Below are 27,234 nucleotides of genomic sequence, written 5' to 3' on the forward strand. Positions count from 1 at the left end.
TTTTGGGAGGCAGTTTGTTTTCCAGGCCTACCCTTGAATTTGCAACCAAGACTTTCTTTAACAATACAAAAAGGATCCTCAATGTATCAATCAGCTTGTAGGTACAGACTGGCATCAGAATGCCTCCCACATTATGTATTCAGGCTGCAGATGGGTAGTGTTGGTATTTCCTAATTTGTGAAGGCATGGCTTTACAACCATGGCATTCTTCTAATGTACTTTTGCTGTGTGTTCAACTGAGCTTTTAAAACAGCTATCTGAAAAAGCAACCATACCAATGAATTCCAGCCAGGGCAAGAAAGGGATGGTCCAGATAACCTCTCAGCCCCTTTACAATTTGAGGTGGAATCACTTTGACCTCTAAGTGAGTCTTCAACAGGGGATTAGGCAGATTACAGTGTCCTTCACCACCAAGCAGAAGATAGCCTCATAGGCTCTTCTCTGGTGGACAAGCTTACAGTGCAGAACAAGGCCCACAGATGCTGACTTTTCTGCTTTTAGTCCTCCCAAGCCTGGTTTCTTCTTTATTCTGCTCCTTCTTCATCTTACCTCCTGTCTCCATCTTTGGCTCTATCTCCATCTTTGGCTCTATCTCCAGCTCCTTACCTTCTGTCTCCATCTCCAGCTCTGTCTCCAGCTCCTTTCTCCATCTCACCTCCACCTTTCTCATCTCCATTAACCCAGTGCATCTCCAAGTCCCCAACACCAGTCACACTCTCCCTTCTCTCCCCTTACCTGTATCACTACTGGTTTTCCTTTACCTTTCCTTCTTTCCCCACAGTTGAAGTCACTGTCCTTTATTTGTGTGAGTTACTGTCCTTGATTTAGACTATACAGAGGTTGACAGAGGGAGACATTTCTGCTGTATCACACATCAGTAGTGAGCAGCAGCTGAGAAGCACCACTGACTCCAAATTGTGGACTGCTCACCCTCCACCAAAACCACAGGGCAGACCTTCACTTATTCAGCCCTGTCCCATGCCTCTCCCTCTTCAAGTATAAAAAGCAAGCTATGTGCAGCTAACAGTAGCTGCTGCAGGGAAAATACTACTTGGACCCTTCAAGCAGAAGATTTATCTAAGTATAATTCTGTCAAACTTTTAATGTTTTTTTCAGATGCTTTTTCTCACATGCACAATAGTGTCAGCTGGCTGCCAGTGTTGTTAAGCACTCTCCTTTCTCTGCCCTGAAGAACAGAAGTTATAGACGGGGCCAGACACTGGTGTAGATGCAAAGGTATGGACCTGCAAGCTCCTGCCTTCATTTTTGTAAGCCTAATGTAAACAGCCCATGGCACCTGGAGGCCGGCGGGATGACCCAGGAGTCAAGAGGAGGAATTTAGGTCAGTTTACAACTCTTATTTTCTGTTTGTTTTCTAGCCACTGCTTTCAACTTAAATGGCCACTGTTTTTGGTAAAACAATCACATGTAAAAGATACAGATAAACCAATCTTTGATTATACCTGGAGAGCTGCATGTAAGCAAGTTGTTGAGCCTCTCCCTCCCAGCATCACTTCGGTCAGACTGAAGGATCACAGACTTGACAATTCAGATAATTAGAAGTGGCAAGGGGAGAGGAGCAAAAGAAAACACTACAGCCTATCACAATTCATCAGCTGTCAATCATCCTTAAATTTCATGAAGAGACACAGCACAAGGGTGCACATCCAACCTTAAAAAATCCTCTGCAGTTCCCGTTACCTGATTTCTGTGCATACAGGACACAGCCCACTCTAGGACATTTCTGCTGCAAGCCAAAGAACATTGTGAAGGAGATGGCAAAGGAAACGCTGCAGACCAGAGGAAATGACAGCATGCATTTTACAGATAGCCCTCTCGCCTCTGTACCATCGTTAATTTAACATCCCAGAGCCTGGACTCTGTGTTAATGAGGTCTCTCCCTGTCAGATGACGAGGAAAAACCACTGGCTCTGACCCCTGGAGGTCACCAATAATCCCGCAGCGCTTCTCAAAACAATGCAAAGTTAAACCCTGTGTCACAGGCAAATTGGCTTTATCTATCCAAAATTAAAAAAAAAAAATAAAAATCAAACAGCAGCCATCATTTTACAAGTTTGCCCCTCCCAGACCTTGATGGTCAGGGCCACTGTTAACAAGTGATCAATTAGCCTGCTTAAAAGCACTGATAACAACATTTTTGTGTCAGAGCAACCAGAGGGCTGGCTGCCAGGACCTAATCTCCCCCTTCCTCATGGCAATCATTTTTGAAAACTAAACAGCTTGCCGTCTGGATGACGGCATTAAACCCCCCTGCTGGATTTCTTTTCAAGATGCCCTCAGAGAAATTAAGTGGACTTTTAAGATGTGCGAGGCCCTGCAGCAGGCGGCCCTGCCTTGTGCAGGCACCCAGCCTCTCCAGCCCATGCTGGAGGCCTCAGGACTCTGCTGACCAGCCCCAGTGGGGTTCAAGTTCAGAAAACACAGAGGCAAATTACCCTTTTCTGTGAAAGATGGAATAAACTGCTAACACTGCTTTGGCACATGGGTGTGGTTTGCTGTAACGCTTGCAGGCCCAAGGCTCTCTGTGATCAGGACTGTTTATTCTTTGCATTTGCTGGTCTTCCCACTCCCATCAGACACTTCCTGTGCTATCAGTCCCAGGACTTCAGTCAACATAGCTTGTGGGTTCAGCTTCATTTACGTCAACATCAGCTTGGTATTCCTCTCAGTCTTATTCTTCGGGCAGGCACGTGGAACCAAATGTTGTCCTGCTATGAGAAATACAGCTGTTGCAGCTGCAATTTGGCTGCAGGCAGATGAAGTGGGCCTAAACTCGGACCTGTGGGCTCCAGGCTCATCCCAAGCTTCGTGACAGCCCAGGCAAATGGCATCTGGCATGGGAATGGTGTCTCTCACTGTGTTTGCCCCCATTTACACTAAATCCTGCTTCACCAACAAAGCAGCAGGCTGCTATCTCAGGAAGCTGTCCTGTCAGCCTGTATTCTTTGAATATTTGTTCCCCTTGTCCTCTGGCATGCACAGACGGGCAGCCAGGCAGAGGCCATGCTTAGGGCTGGGTGTATTTGGGCCCCGAATGTGGAGTGCCCGGAGGCAGGTATCCCCCATCTGCTGAGAGCAAGGCTGGAGCCAGCAGGCCTCTTCACAAGCCCACATGGCCACATAAACATTGCAACCCCAACTATAAGGCTGGGACCTTGTTTTTGCCTTGCACTGTAAAATACTGCATGCTATTTCTGTCCTCACAATACAGCACAGAGCCTCTTAAGCACTCAAATGCCTGGGGCCTATTATTTGAGTTTTTGTAAAAGAAAATTCCACTTTTTTCCTTAAGACTTTCTGTTCAAACATGCAGGTTGCCATGCAAAATGACAAAGCACCAGTGGCCCCGTAAGGACATCAGCTGATGTATCTCATAACCTTTTTGAAGACTGCATGACAACAAAGAGCAAAGAGGTTGGCACAAATGAGGCTACACCATGGCTTTGCCCAAAGCCCTCAGCACTGCAGCTTCCAAGGACAAACCAAGACGCAAGCAGCAGCTCAGAGCCTGCCACCTGGTTTAGCTCATGGTTTGGACCAAAGGTACCAGACTTACCCTTTCATGTGCAAATGCCCTGTCTCTGGATGTGCTCTAACTCTTGTATAGGTCAGCATGACACAAGGACAGAAAAGGGGTACTGCTCATCTCTTCCCCAACCCTCCTCTACCTCCAGGTGTAGGACACTTGGCCACCCCACAGATGCTCCCTGCTTCCTGGGCAACCCCATGACAAGAGCAGTCCTTGCAGGCAGCAACGGCACATCACGCATATGATCTCTGCCTGCTGGCTCACGTACCCATCTCACTGCCTGTCCCTGAACTACCATCACACCTTAAAATAAACTTAGGCCCTAGAAATTTCTCACAAACCCTGTAAATCTTCACTGGAACCAACACAACACAATCCCCAGTCTTAATTTTGCTTTCAGCTTTAAGCCTCTCTTGTGACAGCCCTGGAGAAGGGCTGTTAAGATGCTCAGTATATATAGTCTCACCCTCAGGATGTCAGTCTTAAAAACATGGTATTTTCTAATAAAATACAGCCAACCAGGCTAGTTCAGGCAGAGACCTACCTGGGGAAGAGGCCTGAATCCATGATCTCCTTGCCAGCTAGAGTACTGAATGGTGCCTTAACATACCAAAAGTCATTTTTATGAGTGTTACTTTGCAGTACAGCTGCATCTGGTCTCCACATTTCCACTAATTCCTGCCATTTCTGAGTAATTTAAAATAACTCCTGTTACCTCACTTTCTCCCCTCCTGCTCATTACATTTTTTTAAATCACTGATGTCACCTCAGCTCTTTTCTTCAGTCACAGCAGAACTAGTTTCTCACTCCCACTTTGGCTTCTCAGTTTCCAGTCTCATCACCTCATTCTTTTTCTATTCCTGAAAGCTACAAACTAGGGCTGAGTGAGTTTCTTCTGCTGGCACCTTCGTTGTTTTTTTGTGTGTGTGTGTGTTATTTTTTGTTTATTTTTTAAATGGACTCTTTACACTGTCCTTATTGTTCTGCCTCTGAGGAAGCACTTTTTTCTCAAGGCATGTTCTTTTTTATTTATTTATTTATTTATTTCTTAATACAAGAGTACAGTGCAATTCATTCTATAAAAGTTACTAATTCTATACTTCAAGAAAGTCGTCATGCTCTTGGATGTAAATTCAACTCCTGAAGCATGGACAAGATTAATTAGATAATTCTGTAAGGTTTGAAGCAGAGCTACTAGCCATGCAAATGCTGCTGTTACCCTCATCTTGAAAGAAAATAGGTATAAAGTTACAGATGTGTTAGATACATGCCTATTCAGGCATGGTTTGTTACACAGCTCCAACATCTGTTCTTTGTCTACTAAAGCCATTCAATGTGTGTTCATGGTCCCAGTGCATGAGGGCACTATCAACCAGACAGAGAGCTGGTGCTGGAGACTACTTTGCTTCCAGCTAGCAGAGGCTTGGGGGTGTCATTCACACCAGCCAGCTTCTCACCTGCCCACGCCCAGTGAGGTCAGAGCATCTCCCTCCATATGGAGGTCCCCTATCCAGCTCCAGACTGAGAGTCAGGAGGCCATGCTTTGCTATAGAGCTAATAGTAAGAGCTTTGCTCCTTTGGGGCCTTAGCAAGACAGTGCAAAAGTGGATGTGAGAGCCATCAGGTTGGAATTAGGCCATTGTGCAAGCACGACTTTCCCAGGGACAGCATGTAATAATTGCCAAGTGCAACTTGAGATCTGCCTTGGTGATCTCATTGCTGAATAATTCAGTGATTCCTTTCAGTTAACATCAAAAGGGATGAGCAATCTTCAAGGGGGGCACTGCCTTGCTGCAACCTTATAATAGAGTTATCACAGGTGTGAGGGCAAGTGGAGCTTGTGGAGGACTAAGATGACAATAGCCTTTTATGTGAGAACATTAGAAATGAATCTGCAGGTCTGGGGTCATCTAACCCACCCTTTGGAGACCTTCCTCAGAATTGCTTTCTGTACTGCATCGGAAAGCACTATAGACAGTTAAGCTGGTATGTGCAGTCGCTCTGATAAATGACACAAAAAGTTAGAAAATAAATGCTGGCTTCTCCTTTTTAAATTATTTTTCTCCGTTTTGTTTAAATCTTGGAAGTTATTTGATTGTTTCTTTTAGTTTCTTTTTTTGGCAGCCCTGAACATTCACACAAACAGCTGCAGAGAAATTGCAAAATAAACCCTCCCCCTTCTCTTTTATTTTCTGGTAAGTTATGTTGAGAAAATAAATATGAATGGCACAGATGTTCCATTTTTCTCTCTGCGTAAAACAGTTTATGACATCTTGCAAACACTGTAAAAATATTTCTTTTAAGAAAGAGATTTCTCTTTCTCAAGCTCACTAAATTTCAGAGATGTTTCAAGAAGCATTGTAGAGCAAAGTCTGTTTTTTGCATGTCATTTTCTAGTTTACTAATAACATCAGAAAAATAAACCAAATGCTTTTAAATCAATTGTACTGGTTATTATTTGGATTTGAAAAGCTATTAAAGTTTTTAGGATTGCTGATCAGCTGCTACAAATTTATACATCTCTGTAGGCCCCCCAGTAACAGACTTAAATAACAGAGTTGCAAAATTAATGATGCATCAGCTGCAAGAGAAGACGTTTAGCATAGAAAGTGAAACATAATAAAAAAAATACAAAATAAAATTTAAAAGGTAAGTTTTTCCTCTTTAATGATGTAAAACAAAGAGAAATAGAATAGCTGAAAAAAGAACTATAATCAAATGTATAATCATACTATACTGAAAAGCCTAAAAGCAGACAAGACAATAAGGGAACTAGATAAGGTGCCATTCATCATGGATTTCCTCTGCTGTCAACTCACTCTGTTGCTCCCATCATAAGTAATTGGACCTTTCCCTCAATCACAGCCACGTGGGCTCGAAAGGACCTTGAGAGGTCAGCTAGCCCATCCCTCTGCCCCAGGGCAGAATCAGCTATGCTTACCATCACTTCTGACAGACGCTTGTCTAACTGCTCAAAAATCCGCCAGACACGATTCCACAACATCCCTGGGTGACCTATTCTCATGTCGCGGTCTCTTGGCCTTCAGAGAGTTTTTTGTGATGTCTAATCTGAGTCATGCCTGTTGCAATTAAAGCACTGTTCTGTATGGGCATGGTGGAGGGATGAATCCCTTTCTCTTTCCACTACCCTCAGGATGCATGCACAGAAATGCTCTTCTGCACAAACTGTGCCCCCAGCCCACAGGTCCCACAAAACCTCTTTCTCCAGAGTATATCTCATCAGCTGCAATCAGAAGGAGCATTTTGGCACAGTAGGGGTAGATGTCCCTTGTTCTCTTCATCAGGTTATAAATTAAAAAAATGAAAATAAGGGGGTAAAAGAATGGTCACTGTTTTTAAAGCCATTACCCGCCTAACAGTAATTTCAGAGTGGTCCATCTTCTTTTTCACCCTCCTTTGCCACACAGCTCTTGTTCAGGTGTTCAAGCATCCCATTTTGCTTTTCAGGAACCCAGCAAACCAGAATTTATGCTTATTAATTCCACCAAAAGACCAGGGAGGACAAAATAGCACCTTGTTTGAATGGTGCCAGTAGTCACCATCCCCGTAGGCTCGCTCCATGCTGTGGTTGTGTTGCAATCAGGCTCATGGTTTTCCCTTAGAAAAAAGTTTCTGGAGGAAAAACTCTTTTCAGCTAAGCTATTGAGAAATGTTCTACACTGTCCATTTGTTTTCTCTTTGCAATGAGTTCATAAGTTTTATAAAGCATACAGACAGATCCCTTTTCTATGAAAGAAAACCACAGGATTTCAATAGCAGGGACATGAAGTAGCCTGCAGTGTTCACAGTGCATAGAAAGCATCCACAATGTGAGTTCATGCCCATGCACTTCCAGCTTGACAATGAGCATTGCTTTATGTTTTAGATTAAGTCTGAATCAACCCTGATACTACTGCAGTACTCACAGGTTATAAGAAACTTACTGGGGAAAATTCCATTCTCACCTAATAGTCATAAATCAGAGTAATTATCATTAGTACGATAGTACTAAACCTACCACAGTGGAAGTTAAAGTACAGGTCAGCTCACTGCCAGTACAGAGATAGCTAAGAAAAAGAAGACAAATCCTTTAATGTGATCATTAATTAGTTAATAATGGCTTTGAGAGGAATCAGGAAATTAGGAAATTCACTGTTAAAACATTACCTGGACAGAGCACAACATAACCATAGTTCTGGTTTCCTTATGAAAGATGGAGAGAGAAAGCAAATGCAGGAGAAAAAAAAAAAACTATTAAAACAAAAAAGTGAAAGAAATTCTAAAGATTACTTATTCTTTTAGCCAAGTGCAGAATATAAAACTAGTAGACCAGATTCATGACACTATACACAGAAATTCCATATTTTTCAGCTATATCTCTGAAAAAAAAATGGCTGAGAAAAAAAGGTTCATTAGATGAAGATTTTCGTGAGATTTAAATGTTACCATCTGCAGTATAAACTGGGGTCACTCACAATCGTGCTTCACCAGCAAACAAGGCAAGGAAAAAAAGGAAAATGCAATCAAGCAACCATAGCACAGACCATGAATCAGGACCCCTTATATTTGGTTCTGCCAATGGCTTCCTGTGGGAGCACTTCATTCTCTACACCCAGCTTCTTCCATCTGCAAAGTGGGAGCAATACCTCATTCTGTGAGACTTACTTCACACACTTACAAAGCAGAAAGACTCCCTAGTGCAGCAGTGCAAATGGCCATTTACTAATTATCAGTTCTATTATAAAATAGAAATAATTCAACTATTTCTACCATTTGTTCCACCTCCAAAGAGATCTCATTCAATCATGAGCTATATGTCCAGAACTTAGCTTTATTTTGAAATGCAAAGAATTATTAAACTCCTTCTTTTACCCATGGTACATCATACTCCGATCAGTAAGGAACTGAAGGCCTTTAATGGCTCCCCATAAATGAACACTGTGCAGTTGATTTGTGCCTGTCTTCTGAGCTAGCCACAAGATGGCTCTTTTTCTAAACCCGACAGTACTACAACTTACAAATTTGCTTATGACTTTTGCAGCTACCTACAGTGACTGCTGTTTGAAACACTTGCATCAGAAGATGAGACCAAAAGAAATTCAACAAGTGAGGATTTTTTTGTTCAAGCCCAGTCCTCAAGCTGAAACATAGATGGAAACAGATTACAACAAAAGATAAGGTTTTCATCAACTCTGAGAAAAGAAACCAGCAAAGCCATTAGAGCATAAAATAATTACAAACCAGTGTGAAAAAAAAATCTTTTGGATACACTGAGGACCGTTTGTAAGCCACTTCTTATTTACTTTGGCATCAGAATGCTCTTACAACTCCATGGAATTTAGACCTAGCAAAAAAGAAGGACTTAGGCACATAAACTGCATCTGTAAAACCACGAATCAGTCACTGTCTACCCATGGAGATGCATAAGCTTCAACAGCTCTACAGTTTCTGACCTCAGATTTTCCCAGAAGTCTATACATGCACTTGGGTGTCACATCCTTGACAGGAATGAGCTTCATTCCCTCTACCTCACACCTAAAAATCCAGTTAGGTTCTTCCATCTATTGAAGGGATAAAGATGAGCAGGTTTGTAACACGCACTACATAGGAAAGAGTCTGAACACCTCACAAAGTGCAATAGCAATTTTTTTTTTTAATAGCCACCACAGTTTTCCATTCCAACATACATGCAAAATTTAATTAAAATTGTAATGTTCTGAAGTACAGCATTACTTCATCAATATGTCCTGTGAACATTACAGTGATGCACGTTCCTGCCATCCCTCTTTCCCTAATGAGTAATGCTATTCACAGAACTGTGAAAGCATGGGCATCCACTGAAGGAGCAGGAGAGAAGGACAAAAGTAAGGAGGAAAGACAGTGCTGTGAATCAGGTATTTCCATGAACAAAAGAAAGGAAAAGTATATTCAATAAATTCCAGCCCCTAATGCAGATTTTCACTAGGGCAATGATGCCGCTCTTGAAGCTGAAAGTATGGCCTATGTGGAAATAACTCAGCTTCATATCAAACAATATTTTTATTGAAAATTCCACTTATGTTTTCACTTTCCTAAGTGTTATTACACAGGAAATGCCGGTAGCTGCATGGATCTTCGGAAGAAAGGGTAGATGAAATAGGTGAGGGTGTACATTTCAACAGACCAGACTTAAAATATTATGTATTCTAGCTTTTATGGAAGGTATGGTGGCTACTTATTTTGCATCAATATTTTTCTTTGTTCTGGAGCACACAGTCCTTCTCCCTTTCTTCTCATCCCTCATTCGAGGTGACCAGGCTGGGTTACATGCTGCTCATTACAATGAATGAGAAGAGCCTCTATTATCTTTTGGGTGAATTGAACAACATTTGTCAAATTATTTCTCATTTGTGTGAGGTTTAGTTTAAAATGCATTGGCTCCCATATCCCCACAGCTTTTGAGTAATTTGAAATTAAAAACTTAAAGTTATTTTTCATGAGCTAGAACAATAGCATTTATATCTGTTGGCCCATAGAACTGACAGGGTACTGGCAACAGGCAATTTGGAGCATGACTTGCCAATGCCTGTATGCATACTTCTAAGAATAACTCAGTGTCCAAGAATTTGGCCTGTTATATCACAAGCCAGGACTAGCTGACAGCTGTTTTAAATTACAGTGGACTGAATGATATTAGCTTTATTGTAGTTGGACTGATGCTCTGCTTTCTCCTAATCGTCTTAATGTTCTGATTTGTCCTTTAGCCAGCAGTTGCACAGCATTTATTTATAACACTCAAGGTTTAAGTCACAAGTGACAGATTGGTTGGATTGTCTTGTACGCATGGAACATGATCAAAGTAAAGGACTACACAGTTAGGGAAATTTAAGCTTCTTTGCAAGGGACAGCCTATAGATTCAAGGCTAGGATTTTCCTTGCATAGCAGAAAAGACTGACTCTCAAACAGATCTATTCTAATTTTCCTAGAAGGAAGGCATTTCTTCCAAGACTTGCACGCTATTGTCAGCTACATAATCACATCCCACTTCAATTTCTTCTTGGGTAATCAGGCAAAAGGTTAGTCATGGACCTGCAAACAGCTGTGTACTTCAATTAATTACAGTCTTCAGAACTCATTAATTATATTAAGAACTTACGTCTACTCAGGGCCAAATCTTGAGCCCGTCATAGACAGTACTAAAATTTCCGAAGATTTTACTGGGGTCAGTGTATGTCCGTTAAACTTATTTGCATGTGAACTTTTGGCAGTTCGTTAAAAAATTGCTATTCCTTCAGGAGAAAACAAATGGATGTGGGTTTTGTTTTGTTCTGTTGTCAAAATAATAATAAAAGAAATCCTTTACAAGGAATAGCAAAGAAAACTGAACACAAGATTCTGATTCAAGGTGCAGGAATTAATCCTTCTACTCTACTCAGCGTTGGGAGGGTCCCAGGCAGGGTCCTCTGTCCAACTTTAGGCACTACATTTAAAGAAAGATGCAGACAAATTTCAGAGTCCACAGGAAAGCAAAAAGAGTAATAAGTTTAAATATATGGCATGTGAAGAAACAAGAACTGCAGGAAGGTGATGGCAGAAGGAATAGTACACGCTAAAAGTCTTCAACTACGTGAAAGGTTATAGTATGACAGGAGGGATTAGCCCATTCTCCATTTCCAAGGATAGTAAAAAAAGATGTAGCAGGCTTAAACTGCAACAAGAAAAATCACGTCAGACTCTTGGGAAAGGCTCTTTCATGGAAGGGTATCAAGGCAATAGAACTGTTTGCCAGAAAAAGTGGGGAGTATCCACCCCTGCAGGTTTCTAAGAGTTTGATCCTACCACAGGTGGAGAGATGGTTATGGTGACCTTGTAAGGGCTCTCTCAACTCTATCTAGTAAGATCCCATGATCTGTAGGCTTTTCTAGTACTCCCCTAGTTAATTTGAACTTAACAGACTGGGTAACAGCCTTTACTATTTGTTATTATTATTACTACTTGAACTTATTTGGAGTCATTAAGAAGCATCATACTGTATGTAACTTAAAAGACACCTTCCAACTGCTTTTCTTAGTTCTGCTGAAGCAATGACACAGCAGAATTCACTGAGATGCAGAAAATAATGCATAGCAATACATAAAACAAACAGAATACCGCACCTACAGACAGACCACAAAGAATTCCAGTCACAAAAAGTTGTGCCAGTCCCTTGCATGTCAGTGGTTGAAGGCTATGTCCTTTATTTTGTTTTAATATACACTCAGCCAACAGAAGAAACATTAAAGGAAGCACAAGGCAGAAACCATTATATAAGAATGAGGATATCTCTGTTCTTATTTTGAGGGTTGTGCATTGACAAAGCACTCTTTCTGATGGTACAGCTGAGTCTTGTATTTAGCACCACAGTCTACCTGCTTTGTTGTATATACAGAAGCCCACGTAGCCTCTCTGGTGTTACAGTGTTATGTGAGTCAATAATTACCTTCCTGAAATCAAGAAAAAACATTTGTACTAAATCTTGCACTGTTAATCCACTTCGATTAAAATTAAAATAAATTGTTTCCTAAACTCAGTGCTCTCAGATGTGCCATCTAAATTTCATGGAGGATCTTACCATAATAAAAGACAACCTCCAGATTTCTCACAATTCAAATTCATTGGCATCAGTGCACAGGCCCCACAGTAGCAAGTTCTAACTCTGGAGTTGGCAATCAGCTCTCTTTCCCCATCCTTTGCAGAGTAACAGAAAAACTTATGTTGGAAGAGGCCTCTAGAGGTCACCTCACCCAACATTCTGCTCAAAACAGGACAACTTTCCAGTTAGATGAAGTTACTCTGGACATCATTTAGTCAAGTTTTGAAAATCTCCAAGGATGGAGAGTTCACATCTCTGTGCAAACTGTTCCTGTACAAATATATATTTCTTTTTCTTTATACCTAATTTGAATTTCCTCTGGGATAACTTGTGACTGGTGTCTCTTGTCCTTTCACTTTGCATCTCCAAAAAGAATCTGGCTTCATCTAATCAAAACTTCCCCTATTAGGCTGTAAAAGACAAAAATTAGCTCACACATCAGCCTTCTTTTCGCCAGAATAAACAACCCCCCAGTCCCCTAGCTTGTCTGTGAACAACCATGAGGCTAGCCATCCTAGGGGCTCTCTTCTTTCTCCATTTTGTTGACATGTTTCTCACACTGGTGGACCCAAAGCTGGACCTACTACCTGAGATGGGATACCATAAGTACCTACCAGAGGTGAACAACACTTCCCTTGACCAGCTGGTGATACTCTCACTAATGCTGGCTGGTACATGTCTCACAAAAAAAAATCTTTTTTCTGCAGGTTGGACATGCCACCCTCTTTCAAAATGCTCACCTCTGTTCCAACAGGAATTGAAGCCATATCAGTCCCAAGTCAGTGAGCATTTTTGTATAGCTGCCTTCCCAGGATAAACCCTGCAGCCCCACTGAATGAGAAAAGTGTCTCTTTAAAACCTTCAGGTCTCACTTTGGACTAGAAACTTTGCATTGCACCAATCAGCTACACAACTCCTTATGGCTTCACCATAGTGCATACGATTAACTATAATTACTATATAAATGTATATACGTATTTTATACATCCATTCTTAATGTTCAACTTCCTGTGCTCTCGGTGCAGCTCCTAGGATACTTATGGCTCCTGTGTGATACAACTTCCCCTGATTTACCAATATGAATTTTGAATTTTAACATCACAATGATGCTGTTTGGCCTGGAAACAAAGCAGCTGAACTGCTTAACCAGCAGTGAGCAGTAACAAAAGGAATACACACTCCTTTTGGTGTCCAACTCTTCTTAATTACTCTTCTTGCATCTTCTTAATTAGAACTGCTAAAAGGTTGTCCTTTGTAGTACAAGCAGGTCTGATAGGAATGGATGTACAACTGTAGATCACAGCTTCCTACCTAGCAGTGACATTGTTCCCTGTGAGGCTTCCGTTTAATTATACATTAATGATACATTCTCAATTGTATTTCAGCGAAGGCTACTCTCAGCTCATTGTGGAACTGCCAATAATTATTCATAAGCAGCAAAACTGGGAGAGAAAAAAAGAGAACCACCTTTTTTAAAGGAGACTCAAGATATCTGCTATGGACTCTCTGGGTCCTTCTTAGTCCCCTGACAAATGAACAAGAGAGAAGCTTTCCACACTTCTACCATAGGGATTCCCAGAGACTGGTGTCTCTATGGTTTCTTACATCACAAGAGCCAAGAAGTAATGAGTAGAATGTGCTAATTTTGCAAAGAGAGCAACAAATACTGAAAGTAAGCAAAGTACTCATGCTGCAGTGATAATGGTGGCAATAGCATTAGTGCTGCAGCTGTGACCTCCTTCAACACCATTCCCTGTGCAGGCAAACCAGCACTGACACTCTTTCCACCAGTATTCCTTCTTTCACACACACACACCTCTCTTTTTTATGTTTAACTCTGTCTCACTATCTGCTTATTCTTTTTGTCCAACTCCCATGCCCACAGACTTAAGTCGTTAACAATCTTATTCCTTTGTTCCATTGCCTCGTGGAGATTCCCTCGAATTCAGTATTTGGGGATTGCAAGAGATTAATAGAAAGTAAAATATCCAAATCTTTCATGATTCCAGAAGAGGATAATTTCTCTTTATCTTTTCAGCTATTCCTCACTGACTTGTCCATTAAAGTAACCACACTAAACCATTCTTCCTTCTAAAGGCAATATGCTTTTGGAAAGGGATTTATTTTTAATCAGTGCTAACAATCTATTATGGTCTACAGAGCATGCTCAGTATGAAAGGGATAAATCTTCAAAGTGAAATATAAAAATCTGCTAACCATTATAAGGATTTTGCGGGTGTACCTCCAGCTTGCTACTTTGAAAATTTGCCCCTTTGCCTGTCTTGAACTGGCTGAGGAATTTCCAGATCTGGTGTATCATTAGAAATAAAGTACTGGATTGTGCTCTAATGGTACTATTTGAAATTTAAACATACTGGGCTTTCTATACATGAAAAAGGAAGTATTTCCAAGGAATGCTTGGAATGTATTCAGCAAGGAAATATATTTAATTATATTGAAACAGAATCCTAACTTTATTATAGATGACTACCCTTGCTGATAGCAAAGGACAAAGAATGATTTTGGGAAAGAATTGCAAAAATATGTTCTAATGGCATAAGGGCTAAACAAGGTTAAGGAACAGAAGTGCTAAACTTACCATACTTAAGCCACATTAATCTTTTCATTAGTACATAAAAAAAAATCACAACTTTCCATCTCAAGTCATTATGTTGATGGGGCATCTTTGATCTAAAAAAACAGCAATGATCCCAAAGGGAAGCCAGAAGTGTTTTTGATTATTATCTGTAAAGTCTAAAATTCCTTAGGTGAAATTCAGTATGAAATGCAACCATGCAATGATGAAGGTGAGTGAATATGTCAACATCTGTGCTTTATTAAAGCTGGACTATTTTTACTAGGCACTGAACCACGGAGACCAAATACCCTGATAAAACCAGAAACTCCAGGAAGGGTTCTTTGAAGGTATTTCTTGCTGTCATGTTACTGAAAAATACAACTTAATGTTATTTTCTTACATGTTTAATATAATCAGTTTGCCTCACTACACATCACGATCCAAAACTGTCTTCTAAAAATGTACAGGGAATGAGACAGATTCCTCTTGCTAACCACAGATATCAAATGGATCATGAAAACGCATTTTCCAATGTTCTGAGTAATGACATTTCTGATAAAAATGCAGCTTGAGTGTTGCTAGGTCCAGAAATATAAAGTAAGCAATCAGAATTATATCTCAGTAGAATTAATTAATAGGATATTAGATGTCCAGAGTTGTGAATATTAAAAAAAAAAAAAGAACAAGTTTCTGTGAATTCTCCAATGAATGAATACTGTAAAGCAAATATTGGGAAGAACAAAATTCAAAGAAACTATACTCACTCTGTCATCCAAGCTCCTGTTTAGTATACACTACAATGTTTCTTCTGTGCTAGGCCTAATAACTAATGCTGGAGTGCAGCAGACCAAGCTGAAAGGCGATAACATGGTTTTGGAGACAGAAGAGATGGAGAATTTACAAAATGAAAATCCAGCATCAGATAAGTAGTGGACAGGAAAGCAGAGGCTGTAGAGGCTGCTGCTTCCAACTCCATGTTAGTGAATGAAATCGTTCCTCAATCTCTGTGAGATTCAAATTAGGTCATACTCCCTACGATGCTGTATTTCAAGAAAGAGTGACTGTCAGTGCATCTCAGTAAATATAAAAATATTAATTTTTGCATTTTTACTGCAGTCCAATTTCTATACATTCATATATGTGCACATTCAATTTTCATTAAGTTTGTAGGAGGCTGAAAAATTATGTGCCATGGAAAGTACAAAAAAAAAATAAAACCTGCCAGAGACATCCTCACTAAGCTATGCAAAGACGACTTATAAAGAAATCATATAGTCTGTATAATTATTGCTAATTTGTTATTTGCAGAATATTTCTCATGTTTATTTCCACAGATTTCTCGTGACTCTTTGGAGATTGCTTATTAGCCATGCATGGAGAGCTATGGGCAGATGTGCACATTCTGTGAGCCAGAAGATAATTTAAAACAAAGGAGTTAGTTACAAAAACAAAATTAAATTACAAACAAATTACAAAAGCATTTTAACACTTCACAATTGAATATGGATGTTACAGTCTGACAAGAGGTAAATTGCAAGGTTAGTCTTTCAGAGTGCAACGTACTTTTGTCCCATTTTTAGCAAATTACTCCAATGAAATATAAAAATAAGAACCCATACTGTCTTTGGAAGTTAAAAAGAACATTTACAAAACTGTCAAAATATTTTTACCAAAATACTTTGCCATTAAAATGCTTTTGTGTTTTGATAGAGAAATTCTTTTGGTCAGGTAAAGAAACAAAACATGCCTTGCTGATTGGTACTAGGTTTGGGCACTTTCCTAGAAAGTGGTGCCCACTTCCAGTCCTTGTCACTGCTGAGCTTTGCTCTGCATTACACCCAAGAGTGACAGCAGTCTGCACATCCGGTGTTCTATGCTAGCACCAGCAGCTACAAAACTTCAACAGAAGATACACTTTTTTGTTGTTTGTTTGCAGAAATACAGTAGAGTTGCTTTCACTTCAAAAAGAAAAAAATACATTTCAAAACAAAGAAGTTGCCATGAAAAACAGTATCTTTCCTTTGACTGAGGTATTCTAGACTTCTTTTCAACATGGAGAGTCTTTAACTACTACCCAAGTATTACAGTTAAAAGGGCACTCATGTTTTACCTTTCCCTTTTCTCCTCAGTGAGTCCCAGGCTTGGCAACAAATCACGTAGTAAATTAGCCCACTTAATTATATGCAAGTAAGTGGATCTGAGCTAGAGTTAAATGGTGCAAATATCTCCCATTCTTTATTGCTGTTCTTTGCACTGTGCTGTTTTCACTCAATATTACTGCGTTTATAGCACAGTACCATGGTACCAATCAGATAGGCTTCTGCACTAAGAAACTCTGCAGTATGTGTATCTTTACCCTGTTTGTTCTACCCGTGATAGAGGGTAGAGGGTCTTGCCAGAGGTTGGTTTGACTCCATGGAACAACATAGAATCATTAAGGTTGGAAAAGACCTCCAAGATCATCTGGTCCAACCATCCCCCTACCACCAATAACACCCACTAAACCATGCCACTGCTAGTACAAGATGGCAGTGACGTTCACTTTAGTCATGCTCCTGGTCATGCACAACACCAGCTCCACACAGTTTGGAAATGGTCATTCTATTAGCCCAATCACCACTCTTAAATGTTACACGTGAGAAGCAGTGGTCTCCTTTCATTTTCCATTCTGCAGTTCTAGTCAAGCTGATTCCAGTCAACAAGGACGTTGAGCCATTTTCCACATTCTGTAAACTTCTTGCTCATTAAAAGTTCCCCTCCAGAAGCAAACACTACCTCCCTATGTTGCTGTCCTTGACATTTATGAAAATGAAAGAGGTCTTGTAAATAGTTCAGATTTAAGGCTTCTCTGGAAGGCATGCTTACAGTCACTATCATTTCATACTGCAATACTACAGTTACTGAATACAAAATTATTTATTTACACCTCTGAAGTCACTGGGGACTCACTGTCTTCAAAGCAGAAGACAGTAGGAACAAGGTTGCCATTACTGAGTCTTCAAACTACTATGTCACCAACTCTAGTTGGGGAACAAAAACAGGCATCTCTGAAGAACATAACTCCTGTATTACCCCCGTATCAATTACCAGAAAGATAGAGCAGGGCAAGGAAAAAAAAGTAATCCATATAATCAATCCAAGCTACCATCTTACACAGTGCACATCACCAAGTTTGAGACCACTGCATCTGGTTGTAAGAGCCAGTTTCCTTTAATCAGTACAAAGAAACTATAATCATCTGTGGGTCCCTAATCTTTTCCTCCTTGGGTATCCCATTTGATTATGAAGTAAATACCCAGAAAAGTAGAAGGTAAAGTAGGAAAAAATCTACCATAGTCCTTTAGTACCAAAACTTAACCTCACAGTATTGTTTCAATTGTGCTTATGCTAAATGCTACTTGGATATATATTTATCACATGGAGGTACCATGCAGATTCCAATCCTCCATACCAACTCAATGAAGATACAGTTTACTCCTCACTTTCAACACTGAGTGAACATGTTCCTACTGTAACTATTGAGTTTCTGAAATATGGAATTAATCTGGGCTGCATGGCTCAAAGTTTATCACAGACAATACCAGAGTTCAGGAAGGCACATACAAAATGAGGAATTACGGTTGCTGTTCTAGAAAAGGCTCTCATCTATATTTATTCATTTTTATCAGTACAGTCACTATCAATAGAATTGTAGCATTTTATATTTCTTTCAGCATTTCAACTTTTAAGAACGTAACATGCACAAATATCCCCTTTTCTTTCTCCTTGAGCTCTGGTAGTTTGCCTCCTTATCTAAGATACTGATCCAGAGCACACTGAGGGCAACTTTGAAGACAGGCTCAAGAAGCGAAAGTAGTTACAATGCATGTAGGCATTTTGTTATCTCTTTTTGGTGTATTTTCTGAAGTGAGATAATGTCTGCTTTTTTTGTTGCAAACATGTTACTATCTTCTATCTCTTAACATGCCTACTAAGACCCTGTACATTCCAACGATATTTTAAGCCAGGTCTTAAAGTACAGGTCATGACACATTGCCTGAGGTTCATAAACCTATTCCCTTTCACCATCCCCAGACTCCCACTGAAACAGACTTAGTCACTCGCAAATAGTCCTCCTCCAATACCAGCAGCACTCTATAAATCACTGCACCCATTCCTTCACGCGTGCTTGGAAGCACCATGGGAATCAGCCCAGAGGATTCTGGGGCACATCTAAGAAGGCCAGATGGAAAATAAGCAACCATGGAGTCAAAGCGGGGAGTGAGGGTGAGTACACCTCATCACAGCACTCAGCAAGACAGATGATACCAAAGAACTTATGATCCAGTTAAGTTTTTAAGTGTCCAAGGATTACTGAAGGGCACAGGCTGAGGGAGACATACCAAAACTCACTGGCAACAAGAATCAAAAGTATTTTCTGAGTGGGTCTGCCCCTTAGTGGCACAAGGGCACAAACCTCATTTGAAGTCCATGAGAACTGTGATCCCTGGCTATTTTATAGGAGAACAAAAAGATGCATTTGGAAAATTCCCTCTTCCCCTTAGATGCTCAAATTGTCAAGTGACCAACTGATGAAATCCCTTGAATCTGCTTTGACAGTGAAGGCGACAAGTGATTCCCCATACAGCACAACCATGTGTCCTATTTCTCCAGCATGTTTGGCTGAGGACTTCTTGAGTCTTCTGATAACTTCCTAAAATGAATTATGACTGTGGTCTTAAAAAAAAAAAAGACCCTCTTGCATTGTACCACACAGGTATGTGGCACATAGTTGCCGACGAGCAATAACCCTTGTGTCATGGCAGGGGGGAAGAAACAAACTGATTTCCACTTAAATTAAATATCAGGGATGATAACAACAAATAATGTTGTACTTGAAGTGTAAGTCACATCTGTGTGTGATGTGAAAGATCTGCAGAGCTGCTTTCATTGGGAGTGTTTTCCTTAGGGCTCTGGGCACTTCAGTGTAACTTTTTTAACCTTTTGGTACAGACTGATAGCAGAAAAAAGCCAGTCACAGATGATACTTTGTAGGGTGGTGTGGAAGATGATATGATTTAGGTCAGAAGGGAAATTAATGCAGTCTTCTGGCTGTGTCACTCGATAGCTCTAAAGGCTTGTTTCTGAGGACAGGTTATGCCTGAGATGTCTATATGGAAACTGAAAAGTGAAAGCCTTTCAGCACAGTAAAGATTCACAGAGAAAGGTGATAGTTTTCTTATACCAGTTAATAATGTCCCTATCTACAAACTTTTCCATATTTATATACATATTTATATACATCATGGCTCCAACATCATTACTACCATATCAAAATATTTAAATATTTCAAGATATAGAAACCATCTCTGTACTTCAAATAAGGTAACACACTAGAAAAATAGTGTCCCAAATGAATGCATCTGCTGGATCTGAGGGATTCCCGCATGGATTTCAGGGAACCTGACAGAAGGAAGTGGTTTTAACCTTCTTTGTCCAAAAGGAGCATAAAAATTATTTCTTGACTTATTCAGAGCATTTTCATGAGTACCAGTGAATGGAAAGTTCTCCAGCAGGCATGTTTTTCCTAACCAGGTTTTCAGATGATTTTGCATATGTCTGTGAGATTTATTGCTGACTGATTCATTAAGCATCCTTGGACACATCACTTCAGACCTCTCTGATCTTGTTTCATACAAAACCATACTCACAGTTACAGGAGGCCGGCATTTTTCCTCCCGTGATCTACCCTTACCTCAGACCAACACCTCTTTGAAATGGCCACTGCCAGTCCTTGATACAGAGCCAGTACTTTGAAAAGAGATATTGTAGATATTTTCTGGTTATTTCCTGCTCCTTACTGTTTGGCTGGTTTAATCTGGCAGGGTGAGAATGGACTTGGTTAAACATCTTGTCCTGTAGTTATATTCACCCTGGTCCATTTTTTCCTTTCACTTTGTTTTTATGCTGTTGTAGGACAACTGCCTTCTACTAACTGTTTCCTGGCTAGTAATGTTGTGAATTAATCTAGCAAACTGTCAAAGTCTAGTAGTTTCCTCTGTGTGCCAAGGACACCAAACCAGATTGTGTCCAGTTGTCCCTCTGCAGGAATATTCATGATGTATACAACCTCCTCCACAGGAGCAGCTGAGCTATCTTGAAGCTCTCCTTCTGCCCTGCTTCACAATTGCATTTTTCATAGAAGAAAAATGAAATTATCTGGTAACTGAATAAGGAGCTTGTGTTGAAAGCTCTGATACAAAATACCAGCCAGGAGAGTGAGGCTGGCCTGGACACCATATGCAGGTAGCTACTTATACTCACCCCCAGCCCATGGATCCTACTGTAGCTGCATGTTTACACACTGTACAGCAATGCCCCCAGGCATTATTGGGACAAAGCACAAAGTTTCTGTAGAAGCTTAAATTAAAAAAAAAAAATCTTATTTTTTACTTGCATCGGTGCAATCCAAAGGTAACTAGTAAATCTTATTGACTACAATTCCAAACTCACATCAGGGAGAGAAGTTAGTTCTCATTTTTGTGTCTGTTTCAGACTAATGCGGCAGTGTAATTCAAAGAAATATTCAACCCATAGCTGCTTTTAAATAGTTTACAGAGGACTGTATCATTTGCAATGACAAGGTTAAACCACTGGCACATGCAGTCACTGCTTTATCACTAACATGGGTCCTTTTTTTAGCACATTCCGGCCCACAGCCCTAGGGGAGCATATAGTAACTTGTGGCACTGTTTTAAAAAAAAAAGTTTTTGTAAATGCCAACCACAATAACCTTAAGGCCTGCAGTAACTATTCTGAGAAAAAACACCTTGTTATGTCAGAGACATCTCATAATACTTCAGCCAGGAAAGACTGGCCTGAGCAGGCTGTCCTGTCACGGCTGTCCTGTTTTGAATTTTCCTCAAAATTCCTCTGCTGACAAATAGGCTTAGCTAGTTCATCTTTTTTAAAGGTACACTCAATAGGGAAAAACTATATGAACCTACACCCTACTTTCTGAAGTTCTGAATCCAAGGCGAGACTTCCCTTCCGTGGTAAAATGTTCAGAAACACCTATGATTTCAATTCTAAAGCAGTAATATAAGTGTTCTAAGATGCCTTCTTCATACTACCAATTTACCAAATTTTTATTTAACTGGTTTTGTAATTGAAACACAGGATCAATAGCAAGGTTGGATGTACCAGTTGTGATTGTGAAGTTTCCTTAAAAGTGTATTTTGAAAAATAATTTCTGCAAAATAAAATGCAGTAAACATGCAACATTTCCATGTCATTACTAGGGTAAAGCTGGAGCTAAGGATGTACTAAAATGGAGATTAATGTAACAGTTGCACTGACTGCCAAATACAGCCAAGCTACCGATTACTGGCGACAACTCAGCAAGCTAGAAGTTATCTTTATCTCTTTTGGCTTGACAGAAGGATTAAGCTTTAACTGTTTTGAGAGCTGGGAAGGGTGTAAAGGAGGTGTCTGTCTTCCATAAATCATGATGAAATAGGACATATGATCAGTATGAAAGAGCACCTAAAAGCAAAGATATTATATTTATTTATATTTAATTGGTGATATTGTATCTGATTGTGAATATTTCAGTCCTCTGCCTCCTATAAATGCTACGTTGTTTTTATGTTGTCTTGAATTTGTTTGGAACCAACTCAACTTTTTTTTTTTTTTTCAGAATTCCTTATATACACAAAACGCTCTAGTGACCTGGAGTTACTTACTGTTTATCCATAGACTGCACTAGATGAGCCAGATCAGGAGCAGGACTGAAACAGATGCAGCCGTCCCACTGACAGTCATCACAGCTGGACTTAGGTTAAATCATTATTTAACTATTGCAGAGGATGTTCTTGATACAAACTGGAGAAAGTAGCACTCACAGGTGGACTCCGCCAGTGCTGAACAGGGGGTGTAGGATTGAAGTTCCAGTGTGGACAGCCTTACCACTAGATACCAGGGCGACGCTGGTCTCACCAGCTTTAGATTGATGCCTACCTCGCTACTTCTAATATATGTTAGTGGTCTGGTCAGTGTAGATATTTGTCCTGCATTAAGGACATTGTCAACATCTTAGGCACTCAAATTCCTTTTAAAATCTGACCCAGTCATCAATAGTGTGTGTGCTTATGAACATATATGAACAAGTGTGTGTTGATATTTATGGCCTTTTACAAGGTGTTATACATTCTAACAAAGAGGATAGCCATAATTATGTAATAAATTGAGTTTAGTTAAGGCCTCTTAGTCACTATGTTGTCCATGCAAATTGCAGACTTCTAAAAAAAACCATCTAAAAAATTAAGTACGGCCTACAAGTTACTAACCCCAATAAACTCTTTAAATGACCACAAATTATTTTCTGCCAAGCATTAGCAATTACACATTAATCTTCCAACCTCTTCCCCGCTCCTATAATTTCTTGTGCTCAGACATTATTTAATTCAGTTATTTCTTTTGTTTCATCATTTCCTTCACATATTACCATGTTTTTATGATTGTTATCCTACCTGCATAAATATTTGTAGGCTACAATTAGCACCTTTTATGACACTGTAGTTGTTATAAACAATGAACTTGGTCTTTTCCATTATGCTGTCATGATACACAAAGGTAAGCAGAAGAGTATATTAAAAATGTTTAGAAATGTTCAAAAACTCTCTTGCTTGTTCAGCTCAGCAAGAAAGATAGCTACTATTGGACTCTTCCCTACCGAATTTAGAAAAATAGAAGAAAAAATGTTTATTTCTGAATACAATATTCCTAACTGTAATTCCAAAAATTCATAGAATAATAAAGCTTTAATCAAGTTCAGCATTAGGAAGGCATTTTCCCTTCTCAGCTATTTCTTCTCTAAGTGAGTCTAACCCTCCCAGCATACACATGAGATGACTAATAAACCATTTGGTGTGAGCACAGAGCTGTACAAGGGAAGGGTAAGCCATAACACAAAGAAACTGAGTGAACTGCTCAAACTGAAATGCTCCCGGTGTCAGATGAATGACTAGAGGCCAAGAGGTCTTGGCTGCCAACTCCTATGTTGAGACTGCTAGACAAAACTTATTAATCACTCACTTGCACAACCAAACTAGGAAAAAAAAAAAAAAAAGAAAAAAAAAGGAAAAGAAAAGAAAAAAAAATCACGGGAAAGGACAATAAATTGAGCTGATGAATAGTGGAGCACAGACATCTCTTCTAGGTGACTAGTTCTGATCTGATGATGGCAGCTAGCAGGCATCCCTTTCTAACAAGGGTCTGATTGCTATTCAACAAAGTTCAGTAGGAGATTTCAGGGTATTTTGAGCTTGCATCACTAAAGTAATGCTAGAGGTAATATACTCATTACCAGGAAAATCAAATAACTTCACACTCTTACTGGATACAGAAACTGAACTTCTCAGAATATTTCCATCCAAACTCACCGATCATGGTGGCACTCCCAAGCCAGTTGAAGTAGTAGAGCTGTCTTTACTTCCATAAATCTCAACTCCAGAACTAGAAGTAGTACTTCAAACATGATTTCACATAAATTTTTCATAGATAATGCTACATCTGTAAGCAGACTGAATGGAAGCTGCTTCAAATTCAATTTAGAGATGATACTCCAAATGTAAACAACAGAATAATTATGTGTGAGAATCAAATATTCCTTAAAAATATGATCACAACTTCTAGGATCTATTCAAATAATCCTAGAAAAAGTCTGAATGCTGTAAAAAACAATGCACACATGAATATAAGCAGCAACCAAACAACAGCCAATATAAAGAGCATGGCCACCAGAGATCAGTGAAAGTAAAGAAGGATTAATCACCTGAGACTCTTTCAGGTGGATGACAACTTTTATCAAACTTTTTATCTGAGTAGCAGGTTAAACTGACTTCTCAAATAGGGTAACATTAATAATCCATTCAAAGATATGCTAATGGTTTTTGAATAAAAATTCAATCCAGAACCCCAAAAGAGCTTTGCCTTTGAAAGTCTTCCCTGTGATTTTTTGATTATTTTTTTTTCCAACAGACCTGTATTTTCTGACACAAGTATACAGGCTGGAGACAACAACTCAACAACTTGCTTTGTAAAGCACTGCAAAAAGAGCGCATAGAGCAGGGCTACAGCCTGACTGGACTCAGTGAATGATCTCTGTTCTCCCTGAGTGCCCCAGGCAGTCTGATGGATGCTCATAGCAATATATCCAGCCAGAAAACAGAATGCATTAAATTCAGAAGCCGACTCCACACACGTGTATGAGTGCATGACTCCCTGTCAACTTGCAAAACCAGGGCTGTATAAGCAAGAACTGCATTCCTCAAGACAGGGAGTCATTTTTATGCCTTCTGCCAAAGGAAAAATCTACAAAATGTGTGTGGAACCCACCTAACCAATGTTATTGCCTTTTTCCAACAAGCCTGACTTCTCAACCCACAGCCTATTCTAGAGACAGAGCACTACACACAATGCTGAAGGAACCAATTCTGTGTTCTTATGACCACAATCCAAAGCCTAGCCAGGCTGCAGAGGTGCCCTAGGAGATTAAATTGATCTCGAAGGCATGCCAGACCTGTGATATCTGTGAGCTGGTTATCTGCATAGACTTCTCCCTAGAATTCAATGTGGAATACTCTAAACTGTGTGAAACTCCATACTCTAAACTGTGTGAAACATGCACCAGTTGAAGAGATCTGTCAAGGATTTTTTGACTTGCTAGGTTTGAACATCCTTGCTATTTCACTTATTTTTACTGGAGACAAATGAAAAAGCTAGATTAATTATACCATGCAGTGAAAGTAGACAATGTAAAGGGCCATCAAAGGGTAGAAATCCTATAAATCTTTATGATGTACTGAAAGTATGCAAGGCACAATATGACAGCATTTCACTGGTGGTAACAGAGGTACTTTGATGGAAACTTTTCTCTCAAAGGGAGGGTTTTCCAAGGCTCATTAATTTAATGCACTCTGATCTTTCAGGTACGCAGCACTGGACAAGAGGAGAGTTGGAAAAGAAGGCATCTTTTGGACAAAGAAAAGTTGGCTCCTTTTTTCTTTATCTTTCGTGATCCCAGTAACCCGTTCATGGCATCACCTTTTCTAAACATCTGGAGGTTAAGATAAACCAGTTATTTTCTCCAAAAGTATAGCTTTCCAAACCCAGCAGGTATTATCTCACAGTTTTTAGCTCAGTGTTTACTGGGGTAAAGCAGGACACTGCTCAAACTAGGCACACTGCCCATAGCCCACCCACCGTTAACTTTCACCTCTCAGGAGCAATGCTTGAGCCATGCTTCTCTCCACAGGCAACAGACTCTGCCTAAAGAACTGCAAACAAATGACAGCCCCAAATCTTCCATGCAAGGCATGGGACTGTCTCTATGTGTGCAATATATTTCAAACCCACTCTTCCTAAACTCTAAAGTGGAACAGGACTGATGCATATGTTTACTACACAGGCAGGCTGCTCACCAGGAGGCTGTGAGATTGCTTGTGGATCAAAGGAGCATTCCCTTGGCTCCAGAAGCCCCAGGTTGCTCTGGGCAGTGCAGCGATGTGCGTTGCAGCAGCTTCCTAGCCCCAGCTAGAGCAAGTGAGACCTTAATCTGCAGCTCCCAGAGCTCATCCTAAACTCTACAACCATACTGACTTTATCCCCTCTCACGTTGGATGTAGAGTTACATAAAACTGATGAAGAGAAAAAAGATTAGGAAAATGTGTGAGGTGGAAGAGAAAATACCCCAGTATGCTAATGCCCTGCTTCATCCTCAACAGCCAGATTTTGCCTTAAACTTCAGTCTATGAAATGAGTGCCACCAGACTGTTCCTCTCCCCTTGCAGCCACCTGAACTCTGCCAAGAGGGGAGACTGACAGCCCTTATATAAAAACAAGAGTGAATCCCTGTTTCTGGGAAAGTAATAGAAGACATCCCTTGAATATGAATGCTTGTGAGTTTTTTCTACGCACTAGTGCATTCCCATGGAGGCTATCTCCCCCAGTTTCTGCTATAAGTTTATGCTGTTTGAACTGCTCCGGATTTCCCATGCCAAAGTGGCAAGATCAGGGAGAGTTTTCTCTAAAGACCCACTATATCAACTCTCCTAAGTTCCTCATTATTATGGTTATATAAACTCTTGAAAAATATAAATTAATCTCTTCGGCAACTCACAGCCACTCAGAATTTGACAGAAGTGGGAAATCACGGTTAGAAAAACTAAATCCTGCCTTTGTTTCCTGAACTTTAAACTACAGATTAATTTGACAGATGTCTGAGCCTCATTAATATTGCTATTGTCTGTCTCTGAATAATAACTCTGATTATCATTATGCTGTTCTGAGACATACATATTTTAATAGTATGCTCATTACTATAAAAAATGTAAACCACATTAACTGGATTTTTTTTCACACTGTCATGAAAAACGCATTTGAAAGGGGGGGTTGTAGTGTTTCCAATTCTATGAAAAACTGTAGAAAGAATTAGAAAACACTTGAAATTTGTT

This window comes from Anser anser (assembly GCF_964211835.1).
Source record: "Anser anser genome assembly, chromosome: 1".
Taxonomy (NCBI): Eukaryota; Metazoa; Chordata; class Aves; order Anseriformes; family Anatidae; genus Anser; species Anser anser.